The sequence below is a fragment of the Lytechinus pictus genome, chromosome 10 (genome assembly GCF_037042905.1).
Source record: "Lytechinus pictus isolate F3 Inbred chromosome 10, Lp3.0, whole genome shotgun sequence".
In the NCBI taxonomy this organism is placed as follows: domain Eukaryota; kingdom Metazoa; phylum Echinodermata; class Echinoidea; order Temnopleuroida; family Toxopneustidae; genus Lytechinus; species Lytechinus pictus.
Window position 1 is genome coordinate 17,697,125 of NC_087254.1, and position 13,855 is coordinate 17,710,979.

Genomic DNA, 13,855 nt, shown 5'->3' on the forward strand with positions numbered 1-13,855 from the left:
AATTTGAGAAGCAAAAAAAATAAAAATAAAAAGGTCTTCAATCACAAATTAACGAGTTCGTACGAGAAAAAAATTTGACAAGCAAAACAAAAAAAATCGTACCAGAAAAAAAATTGACAAGCAAAAAAAAAAATTTAAGCTCGTCAGGCATGTCAGGGGGGCAGGGATACGTCCTTTGCATGGGTTGTAGCTCGTCAGGGGGGGGGGGCAGACTGCCCCCTCTGCCCCCCCCCCCCCCGTAGGTACGCTAGTGCCCCTATGACCTATTTGCCCCATTGATTTGCAATTGGCCATATCAAAAAAGTAAATAGAATATAATTCAATCATTTTTTTTCTTTTTTGTTTTCATATTTCAGCCAAAGTTTTTATAGAGCTCTGGTGCGATCAATATTCATTCATGTGTAATATTGTAGGCCTAACCTTCCAAACGCTCGCATTATTTGATTGTTGAAACATTAATTGTCTTCATGGCTAACTACAGTCCCTTCCGATCAGGCTAGAACGCTTACTTTACTTACATATCCTGTTCAGGATGGTTTATTGCCATTTCGTCTACTGCCATTTTGTCCACTCACCACATGGTCTAATGTCATGTCGTCTACCATCAATTGGTCCACTATCCGCATCGTCCAATTACCATTTTTTTCCAAAAGTCAGTTGGTCTAATAACCATTTCGTCTATTATCATGTGGTCTAATAGCCCTTTCGTCTAATTGCATTTTTTGCCAATTGGTCCAATAGCCACTTTGTTCATTTTCATTATGTCTATATTACCATTTAGTCCAATAGCCAACTGGTCTAAAGGCAAATGGTCTAATGACCATTTAGTCTACTTTCAGTTCATATATGTTCCATTTGGTCTAATTGCAGTTGGGGTCCACTGTCACTTAGTCTAAACCCATTTTGTCTAACAATAATTTGGTCTAATTGCAATTTGGTCTAATCATCAATATGGCACTTTCGTGCACTTAAAAAAAAGGATGGTAAATTCCAAAGCAAAGGACCGTATTTCAATTTTATCATTTTTAACCACTCCACCCCCCCCCCCCTCCTTTGTGTGCGTGATGTGAGAGAGAATGAGCGGGGGTTCTCTCGCTTTACCGCATCATTTCCATCCCTGATAGTTGGCCTAGTTATTATCATGATTTTTTTTTAATCATTTATTTTATCTTCAATAGTTTCAAGGTATAATAAAATTAACAGGTCATTTCGCCGCCCCCGCTCAGATATCGCGACGTATTTTTTAAAACAATTTCTTCCCATTTCCCGTATACCACAGGCAACCCGTATTTTAAGTTTGAGTCAGGCTAAAACTCGCTTTCAATTTTCAATAAAATAGGGGAGAAAATTTGCAATTAATTTCGAACCTACAACCTAATATCCGATTGTAGACATTACACAGCGCTTTCGAGTTAATGGAATCGTTGCATGATTTTTGAAACTTTGTTTATGAATACAGCCGTTGACAGAATAAACCCTTTTGGAGAAAATGTTACAGGAAATAATAGTCAAGGAACCCCATTTGAAATGAAAGTGTCTGACAAAATAAGACTATACTTAGTATTAACAAGGGTCGATCATCGATTATAGGGCAATGTCAGAGCCATTCGTCGCCTCTGCTCCCTTTCATCCAGACTACATTCGACCGATGGCCCACTGAAAGAACACCGAGCAGCTGGCGTGCATAAAATATTATTAGGGAAGAAGAAAAAATAATGTAGCCAATATCGAGTTCCAGGGACGCATCGCTCCGACTCTATATTAACTGACTGAAATTAGCGATCCATTTTACATCTCGTTCTCCTCCGATTTGCAGACATGTTCTTCTGCTCAATTATTAATGTCGACGGCGGTCCTTTTGATCTCGTATTGGGGCATCCATCATATAATTCCCTTCATTGGGTTCCATCGACAGTGTTTGGTTAAATGATCATAGGACGCCGACAAAATGCGAGACAAGCGAGATGAGTTTTCTTTTTATTGTCATGTCTTAATGTCTTTTCTTAATACACCCCCCCCCCCGTACCCTCTCTTTCTGTATATTTCATTCTCCATCGATGATGATTTTGATTAAGCTGCTCGTATTGCTGTGTTTATGTCATAACATATTAGATGGGAGCAATCATTAAGGCTGAGGGGAGTTAAGACGTAATAAAAATTGTCCTAAGTATCCTTATACACGCCTTTTAGAACGACTCAGTATATATAATTTCCCCAGGACAATATTTCATTCCGTCATTTTGGGGAGTTAAAAGCGTGGTCTCAATTGTCATTAATCAGGAAGAGAGCGGGAAAATCGTGGGTAATTCATTAAACAAGATCTAATCCGATCAGGAATTGATGTCGAGTTTTGTTCGAGGGTTTTAAGTTAGTCTGCACGTGGCTTCGACAGAGTATATTAGGAAAAGAAATTAATATATAAAGAAAACGAATCAAACTACAAGGAAAAAATATATTTCTACTACTTTACCCCCAAGTCATTTGAAAGGAATTGCCTGTAAATTGTGTTCACATACAAAATGACTTACGGGGTGTGCCGGTCCAGCTTATACAGAAATAAATACAATTTTGGAAGTCAATTGTGATCATAATTTGTTAAGATAACGTATATGGCCTTGTCGACATGTAACTTTTTTTAAGTCGACTCAAATCTCGCCCTGGAGACATATCTTATACATATGTCACTCGACTTGGCAAGATAACGCATCTCACCATGGCGTCATATAACTTCTTTAAATGGTGCAGATAGAGTATCAATTTTATCAATCAATGCAGATAAATTTCAATTTATATTAGACAAATACGATACAAAACGTGATCACCTTCTATTTCGAATTGCCCGATTTTGAAGGTTTCCTGTAGAGGTTGAATTTGCCACACCTAAATCTGATAAGTTGAATTTGACATTTTATATTTCATGAATGTCCTAGAGAAACGGCACCATTTATTTTGATAAAGTTGGATGATGGACTTTCCTTTAGTCCAGTAACTTTTCATCTATTTGTTGTAAGGTTGTTCCAGTGAGTATAAGAATCACCCCCACACCCATTTTCACTTTCGTATGCAGGCCGGATGTGCCACTGAAACATTTCTATGACGAAAATTTACCTCGCTCACTTTGCTCACTCGTAAAGGTCTAGTAGACCCTACAGTACATGGAAACACAAACAGTGAATGTTGTATGCAAGTTGATAATTAGGACAGCGAACAAATCTAGCAATCTAGTCGGTTGAATACGATGTATATTATGACACTTTCATCCTCGCTCGCAACGTTCCCTCGAAATATCTAAATCAAGGTTGATTTGAGTGCAAGCGGTACACCCCTACCAAAACAAAAACAAAGCAGAAATATGCAATGAATTACTAATCGATATGTCAAACCCTCGTTCTCACATATTTGTGTGTTCTTCTGGATTGGGATTACATAGGTAATAAGTTAATGTGCCATGTTTCTCACAGTATTGATCCTTATCGTGATACAATCTCAATCCACTGAATCAATATCAACTGATCTCTCTTTTCATTCTATAATCTGCCGATTTCAATAGGCCTACCAGCAAGCACGATCATTAGGTGTATACATACAGTAATTTACTGCACGCTTATAAGCGTCCATTATTTTCATAAGTTTCCGGTCATTTTATTCATGTTCGCCGTTCATGTTTGATCGCTAAATGTGTGTTTAGCTGTTACAATGGTCATCAATAGACCATGGTCTTAATTTGTCCGGTAAAGGGGTCAATGCACTCTAGCTTCAGGCCGTCGACGTCACCGGCCAAAGTATACAAACATTTATTCATAATCTTGGATAACACAGAATATCTAGCCCTTACCATGTATGATCGTAACAAAACTTGAAGATAGCATCTTCATCATGCGTAGATGTAGAAGTAGTAGATTTAAAAAAAACTGGAATGACAATGGTAATGATGATGAGGAGAAGAAGGATTGTATGGTGGTGGTGGTGGTGATGATAATGATGATGATTAAGATGAAGATGAAGAAGATAGAGATGGTGAAGATGATGACAATGATGATTATGATGACGATGATGATGATAATGGTGAAGATGAAGATGATGATGGGCCTATATATATGTTCAATTGCGAATCATGGGACCGAATCTCGAATAGGTGAAAAAAAGGAAAAAGAAGAAAGAAAAGATGGGAAATTGCAGGGCAGGGCAGGAAAGGAAGTGAAAGGAAAGGAAAGGAAAGGAAAGGAAAGGAAAGGAAAGGAAAGGAAAGGAAAGGAAAGGAAAGGAAAGGAAAGGAAAGGAAAGGAAAGGAAAGGAAAGGAAAGGAAAGGAAAGGAAAGGAAAGGAAAGGAAAGGAAAGGAAAGGAAAGGAAAGGAAAGGAAAGGAAAGGAAAGGAAAGGAAAGGAAAGGAAAGGAAAGGAAAGGAAAGGAAAGGAAAGGAAAGGAAAGGAAAGGAAAGGAAAGGAAAGGAAAGGAAAGGAAAGGAAAGGAAAGGAAAGGAAAGGAAAGGAAAGGAGAGGAGAGGAAAAGAAAGGAAAGATAGATATATAGTTAGATAGATAGAAAGAAAGAAAAAAAAAGAAGAAAGATTGAGTTATTTATAAATTAATTTCAAGAACATAGGTGTGAGATGGAGAGAGACAATGAGAGGCAGAGAAGACGGGAAACAAAATGAATTTTTAGTATCATGATCGGGGACCCTTGATTCCGCTTTTATTCGCGCCATAAAATTTTCAATGAAAAGAAGCAATCATCGAAATGTGAAATAATGAGGGTACCGCCTTGCATTAAGTTTTAGATCATCATTAAATCATTATTTAGGTGTCCTTTCATGTTTGCCGTCCTAGTACATTATTTCCTCACACCTCAGTTTAGAATTTAACGATCAAGATATATATCCCAGTCTGGAAAAACATAACGGGTTTCGCACTTTGTTGACATCTTACGATTAGAGTCTCTGATCTGATTTAATCCGTAGTATCAAACAAACCGAATTCACGATGAGATATCAAACTGTTAGTTTTGTTCGATGAATAATAAAGGACCGAGCCACCAAAATAATTTGACAAAATTAATGTAAAAGTGCTCGACCAAGCTACACATATTGTGTTTATTTCAGTATATATTGGCTTGGTCACAAATAAGATTAAGAACTGCTAGGAATTGAACGATTTTTTTAATAGACCATTTCGTAAGATCTACCAAAGAAACGAAAACAGTGTTCACAGACCGTTTGTAAGTTCGCAGATCGGTCGATGGTCTGACCAAATCTTTTGTTAACGAAAGCCTCTCTTCGCAATGCGACCGTATGAACGTCTTGAGAACATCGCAAGAACCACGCATCATTCTGTATAGTCGAGAGATAAATCTATAGAAGCTTTAATTTTTTTACGATGATCGTAAGAACACCTTTAGTTGTTCATAGAGGGCTCTTTTACGGCGTCCGTAAGAAAGCAATGTGAATGGAGACCCATACGGTGCTCTAAGAGCGACCTTTGGAGTTTGTATAAGGCGTTCGCAATGGACTCGTCAGGCGTAGGTACACAACTCGTGCAAGAGTAAAATCTTCTTACGAATGACTTAAGAGTTCCTTTAGTTGCAACATCTTGCGATATCAGAAATCGTGAAATATCCTCAAGGCATTATACCAAAAATGTACAAATTATATTTTATAACCGAAAATCATTTCGATTCTCGAGAAGGTCATAAGGAGACCGTAAGAATCTATGCCCCATCTACAAATCTCTAAGAACTCTGGAATTCGTATACGAATCCAGGGGCGGATCTAGCCTTCGCCAATAGGGGGGGGGGCGGAATATTTTTTCAGCCATATTTTCCCCGATCGGCCGCTCGAACGTGATTTTTGTTTGTTTCTTTGAAGGGGTAATCCTGATAGTTACTTCTTAGCTTAATTCTTATAAATCAACATAAATATATAATATCATATCCTTATTTATATAATGCTGGCGCGAAGCGCGAGCAATTTTTTTTTTAATTTATGTATTTTTTCCTAAAATTTGAACATTCTAGGCAATGTTTGATATCCTGAAAAAGATGTGTATGCAACTAAATAATTACTACGAACACGAAGCGCGAGCAGAATTTGTTTATACACGTTTTGAACTGATTGAAAAGGTAGGTATACCTACTGCTTGCAGTTAGCCATGAGGACGTTACATATTTCAACAATCAAATAATGCGAGCGCCAGGCGCGAGCTGAATGTTTTTAATTTTTCACCTAAAGAATTGAAATTCTAAGCACTTTTTGTAACTTAAAGAGAATAGGTATATAACTTTATAATTGATGCGAGCGCGAAGCGCGAGCGAAAATTTTTGAGATTTAGTCCGAGAAACGAGACACTATTCATGTTTTGTAAATTATGAAAAGGATGAGTAATTGAGGATCTTCCTTACCATAATAATGCGAGCGCAAAGCGCGAGCAGAATATTTTTTTAACTGAAAAGGTAGGCCCTACCTGTTAAGGTTTGTTTGCACTTAGCCATGGAGACGTAAATATTTCAACAATCAAATAATGCGAGCGCGAAGCGCGAGCTGAAAACTGTTGACATGTCTACATAAAGAATGGAAATTTTTTATCAATATTTGTAATCGTGAACAGGATAGCTATATAACTAAACAATTGATACGAGCGCGAAGCGCGAGCGGAAAATCCGAGATTTAGACCTAAAAACGGGACACTACTCATGTTTTGTAAATCATGAAAGAGATGAGTATTAGGGGATCTTCCTACATTAATAATGCGAGCACAAAGCGCGAGAAGATGCGTGCGCGTGTTTCAGAATTTATCCTAGAATCTAGGCATTCTAAATACATTTTTATCAGGAAAATCAAAGCGAGCGCGAAGCGCGAGCTTAAATTATTTGTTATTTCGATCTAAAAAAGGATTAATTTCAGCTCTATATTTCAAGCACTTTGCAGGAATACTGTGAGATGGATATGGATTGCACTTAATAAAGAGCTGATATTTTTCATTATTATTACTTTGAGTTTTGACATAGGACCGGGATATCCTTAGGACATGTCATCATATGAAAATGATGACTATCTTTCTATTCCTCTTGCTAATTAAGTGCGAGATGAAACAAAAGAAAAATTTAATTATTGACTTGATATCTTATTTATTAATGCATAATGAGGGTGCGGAATTAATGCGAGTGCAAGTCGCGAGCCGAAATTTTTGATACAAATGAAAAGGGAATTTTAAGTAGTTTGTTGTGTAATCAATATTGATACATACATAACTCGCCAATCAAAATGCGAGCGTGCAGCGCTAGCTGATACGTTTTTACATTCAGGCCTGAAAAGGGATATTTTGAAAACTTTATGGAATACACGAAAATAATATGACCCTGATAAATCAAAATTTGTTTTTTGTAAATTGATAAAAAAATTTTTTTTTAAATGCCTCCATATGCATTGTCATACGTTGGAAACGTGTATACCCTTTATGCTACAAGGAACGAGAGAGGGATAGGGGGAGGAAGAAGGAAAGTATTATTTCGTCATGAAAATGCGCTAAATTATACTATATTAGTACTGGCGAATCCAGGGGGGCACACCCGGCCCGAGCCCCCCCCCCCCCCCCCCGGCTTTGAGAGCCAAAAAAAATTGGAATGTAAGTGTGCCCTTTTAGACAAGTGTGAATGCACTCCCTTTGAAAGTCACATCAAAATTGATATTTTTAATGGTAATATGTCGTTCATAAACAAGTGAGGACCCTTTTTTTGTCTTTGCTTGTCAAACTTATAATAGACAAAATCACCTACACTTTTGGTAAAAAAACTTGTCAAATTTTCTTCGGGAAAATGTGCCCCCCTTGTGGAAAATCCTTGATTTGCCCCTGTATATTAGAAATATTATTGAATCATCTCGATAGCTGATTTTGTTTGCTCTCCAAAATCATCTACCTCCCCTTAATACATTCTTCTATCTTATCATGTGATAAAAAATAAGACATTTGTTTCATGTACAGTGCGTATAAAAAAAACGGGACAGATTTGAAAAGTCTATACAATTTTTGTTTCAAATTATGATTTCTATATTTTGGTGTAAATAGGTGCTCTAAGGTCTTATCTTTGAAATGCAATTAAAAAAAACTTTGTTCATGCTTGAGCGAACTCGGGACATTTTTGTTGGGGGTTCAAAAAGAGGCTTGCACCAGAATTGCAGAATATGAGTAATATGATGATCAGACTTCTTGCTAATCAGGAGACTTCCTCTTGACCTTTTCATTATCTGTGCTACAATTTTCGAATTTTATTTACAAATTTATTTATTTACCTGAATTATTTTTTTTTTTCGTTTAAACTTCTCTTACCTTTTAAATTTCCTTCATAAGTAACTGAGAAAGAAGATTTTTTGTCAACCCAAGCAAAAAGATTTGCATTATTAATTGGGAAAACTTGTGATTATTCAAATCCTTTTATTATTGTGTATCGAGTTAATTTTGAAGGAGCTAGATATGGCAGATCGGGTAAAATGTATTAAAAAGTTGTGAGCGAGCGAAGTGAGCACGCAAATATTCCCACTTTTTTTATTACAATATCAAATTTTGTGATAGATTTTGACATAATATTCAGAAAATAATATAATATTTTAATTTCTATCTTTCCTTTTATTTCCTGTCCACTTTTTTTCTTGGTCATGATTTTTTTTTTATTAAGGGGGTTGGGATGCATCCTGAGCGCCCGCCCATCTGTGTGGCACTGTTCAAAAGGCACCATGACATTTGTAGCACACAATGAAAGGATTTGAAAAAAAATCCACGCTCTCCCATACTTCGGTTGAAACAAAATTGTTTTAGCTTGAAGAAGGAATATTCAAAGCTAACAGAGAGCATATTAAAAAGAAACAACAACAGAAAAATTCAAGCAAATAAATAGATCTGAAAATGAATTTTGACCGCATGATTTGAAAATTATGGCAAAGATAATGAAAAGGTTAAGAGGAAGTCTGCTAATTAGCAAGAAGTCCGATCATCATATTTATATTTTTATGCCATTTTGGCGCAAGCCTCCATTTTAACCCCAGACAAAAACATTCCGTGTTCGCCCAAGCATGAACGAAACTAAATTGTTTATAATAGCATTTGAAAGATAAGACCTTAGAGCACCTATTAACACCAAAATATAGACATTATAATTTGAAACAAAAATTTTATAGACTTTTCAAATTTGTCCCGTTTTTTTATACGCACTGTATAGTGATAGCTCGTCATGAAAACTGAATCGAGATATCAGTCAAATATCATTATGGTTATACTATTGTATTTGTCGGTTCCATACTTACTGAATTTGTTTGCTTCCCAAAACACCCCCAAATCTTAATTGATAACTAACAATATTACGAGGACACCTCTGTTTTGTTAATTCCCAAACGGGGAACCGCCGTGTGCCGTTCTCCTGGATTGACGCCCGCTAATACTATACTCATTATTATGATTAATAGGCCTATTAATGGGTCGTTAGAATGTGTACAACATCTATACGATGGGAATGTTTCATGAGAGCTTACCATGTTTGATTAAAACAAGAAATCATTTTCTTTGGCCGTTTACCTTTACACCAGATTACCAGATTAAAGCAACAATGTAGGAGCTCTGTAATAATTATAATACATCCGATTAGCGATTAGAAACAAGGGTATTCTACTGGTATACGACGAAAGGTCTTTGACCTCAACGTAACGGTGCAAATACGTGATATAAGGAAATAAGTGACATTTTATACAGAATCAGATCGCAATAGTTATTTAATATTCATACACTAAATCTTTGAATATCAGTAATTTGAAAGGATTACTCGAACTTGAAAATGAATTGAACGGATAAAGTAAAATCAGATACTAACAAGTCAAACTTCACCAAAATCGGACAAGGTATAACAAAGTGATGACATCTTAAAGTTTTGCATTATTTCTGTGAACGAGTCTTCGTGAATATGTAACGAGCAAGCTGATGATGTCGATATTCTTTTGCATTTTATTATATGAAATTGTATTTATTCAAATCCTGTCCACCACAAATAGAAAAAATGGATTTAATATACCGATTTAATGTATAGGATATTCGTTGCTGAAACTTATTTTCTGATAATGGAGGCAGATCCCCGGGGCAGATCATGAAAATATGGAATGATTATCATTTCATGCAATGACAAAATAAGAAAAGGAAAAGTGGGGACATGACGTCATCAGTCCACCTATACTGCTTGTAAAATGACAGCGTGCATATCACTGTTTTCATAGAAATTTGCTTAAGTACAAAATGTAATAATTTTATTATCTGTTACCAGATTTTGATTAAACTTTCGGCGCTTTGCTCGATGAATTTTACTATATTTATTTAGACTATTATACAATTACTTTTAGCCCGGATTACCCCTTTAATCAATTTCATACACATATGAAGAGAGAGAGAGATAGAGGGGGAAGGGGGGGGGGGGCTTGCTATAGTAAATTTCAAAGCAAAGGACAAAGTATCCTGGAACAATCATCTTTAATGTTGATATGATAGAAAACAAGTAGAATTCTTCATAAGCTTCAGTACTATCAACATTCTGTTGTCATCTCGTGGTTATTACATAATAGTTGTTTGCGATATCACCGTGCAGGAAAGAAAAGAGAGTATAGAATTATTGAATTAAACAAACTATATAGGTATTAATTCTTACCCAATCTTCATATCGATATTCTAGTGATTTTAAACATATAGTTATTTTCTGTGAATTAATATCTCTGCAAACTGCAATGATATGCTTATAGGTTGAGTCTACCAAGAAAATCATTTAAGTAAAGAAAAAAAATATCAGCATAACACTAAAAATTTCATGAAATTCGAATATGGAATTAAAAAAAAGGTATTTTCATAAAATAGTTATAGCCTATACCCATTCTGATCGGTAAGCAGTGAAGGAACCAATGACATTGACCACTCACTTAGGTAATTTAATCAATGGAGAATTTCCATGTTGTTAGATTTTCAAAAAATGATTTTTTTTTTTTTATATACAATAAAATACAAAAGAAATTGTGAGTGTGTTATAGCATCAAATCTCTCAATTGCATATCACTGTGTTGTGCAAAAATGTGCAAAATTTTCAAGGTGCTGCTAATTTCCGATTTTGATGAATTTTTCAGTGTTACGCTCGCGGTTTGATTTTCTCTTTTCATTCAAATCAATTTTTTATATATAGAATAAGCATGCTAAAGTTTGATAAATTATTCTACTGTAACCAATAATTACAATAATCGAAATGCTAATATATCCTACCTCCGTTTAATCTTATCTCAAAAGCTACGTACCACAGTCTTTAATTTTTTACAAGGCTCATTTCAATGGAACGATATTCTCGTACACTGTAAAAACTGTGGTGTTAAAACTGACACCAGTGGGTGTTAATAGAGGACCACACCCTCTGGTGTTAAAATTACACCCTAGAGATTGAATATAACACCAAAGAGTGTACATGTAACAACCAAAGGTGTTGCAATAACACCTATAGGTGCTAAACTAACACTGTCAATTTAACACCGGTGTAAAATAACTGGTGTGGTCCTCTATGTACACCGGTTAACACTGCATTTTTGCTGTGTAAGATTAATCCAAAAGACAATGCACGGGGAATATATTTTTGATAGTGATCACAAAATTTTGTGAAAACAATTACTATGATTACACCGTCATGAATATGCAACGGATGGGCTGAATGATGTCATCTGCCCATATTCCTTTTTCTTATGTTATTTCATGAAATCCTGATTATTTCATGTCTCCCTTATAGCAAAATAAGATACAGAATCTATTATATCACACATTAAATAAAAAAAAATTCATACTTGGAGCACAACGTTTAAATTAATACAGTTTCAGAAAATAAAATACAAAGGAATAAGCGGGGATTGTTTGATTTAATTTTCAATCTGTATTCACCCACCTATTTGCAATAGAAAGATACAGGTTTGGTCTACAGGGACACTAGTCTATAAAAGAGTAAAGCGCCCTCTCTTATAACGAATGAGTCCCATGCGTCGAGGTATGGTCCCATGATTGTACACATGCATACGTATACACACTCTATTTTCTGAATTTATTATTTTGATAAAAAACTAACCGCCCGTTTTTTTATTGCCTTGGGGTTCGGGGAACTATGATAATGGGATGATGGACCACTATTGCAATATGTTAATACTTTATTATATCTCTTACATCGATAGTCTATTATGGTCAAAACATGCTCTATAATGAAAACAGTGGAGGGAGGGGGTCATCGTAATAATGACAATAACTAGACAATAATAAGAGGTATCTGAATTTTCAAATCCCACGGCAGCAATCGCGTCATTTGGTAAGGCGTTTATCTACATTTGCCACTCTCCACCCAGGTGTTGTAAATGAGTACCCGGTAGGAAGAAATTCCTTGTATGCTAGAGCACCTGATCGGGGTAGCCCTGCTCAAGCCCGGGTAATATATAGTAGGTAGCGATTAGAAAACTTGTATCAATCGCTATATAAATTTTTCCAATTTTATATGTTGTTGTTTTTATTATCATTATTATTATTATTAATACCATCATCATCATCATCCAGGGGCGGATTCCAGGATTTTCCAAAGGGGGGGGGGGCAAATTTTTTGTAGGAAAATTTTGACAAGCAAAAAAAAGGTCTTCAACCACATATAAAGGATATTTCGTACCCGAAAAAATTTGACAAGAAAAAAAGGCTCTAATTTCAAAAGAGGTGGCACACCTCTGTTTTCATGCCATTTTTACATGACAAATTTTTAATTTTGCTTCTCAAGGGGGGGGGGGGGGGGCACGTGCCCCTCTGGATCCGCGCCTGTCATTATCATTATCATCATTATTATTATTATTGATGATGATGAGAAAAATTATAACAAAATCACACAACAATAATAGTAATATTTAATAATTTATTTTAGTAATGAATCTTCGCTGGAATTAAGGTGACATTTGCATTCCCTTCACAAGTAACGCACAAAACAATAACTATACAAAGCTGATTATTGCCTGCCATAAAGTATGATGAACTTACAATACCTACACGATGTATTAATCACAGATACTGATGACGTTGGTTGGACAATAAACTCTGATCTCTCTCAAAGTGTGAATAACAACCAAGAGAAACAAAAACAAAATCAAAAGGGAGAAATGGAGAGAAATCGGCTAAAAGACACAATTGACACCGACATACTCCTGATACGCATTTGTAAGTTCAGATCAAAAGGGCTCCTTAGAAATCGGGAAAAGAAGAGGCGATAAAGGGAGACAAAAGAGATGGACCTTATCAAAGACTCTTTTCTGGAGATCCTTTTCTAAAGCCTCTATCCTCATTCTATATAGTCATATTGTCCGCACGAGGCTCGAATAATTGAGATATCACCGGTGCGGCGCTCTTTCTTTAGAACAAACCTTCTGAAAAGGTCCTGCCTTCCTCTTCCCCCTTTTTTCTAGCCTCCCATCCTCTGCTATTTTTTCTCTGTCCATGTTAGATTTTTTCAGAGCTCCTTTTTACAAGATCACAATGACGGAATGCCAGCGAATCGGGCATGAAAAGAATCTCATAAAAAAAATAAGTTGAGAGAGAAAAGGTCTTATATTATTCGCAGAAAGGAGAAAAGGATTAAAGTCTGCCACTTGACAACACGAGTGAAGAGGGCAGTCAAGCAAAGTGAATTAACTTGTACCACACACAAAAAGACCGATTGGTTATCATCATGCTGGGTTCGCCAACAGGAAGAGGCGTTTACACTCAAACATCAGTGCAGTGTTCAGGTATGTGTGTTCATATTCATAAGTACGAAAAGCAACAACCGCCGCCACCTCCACCCCAC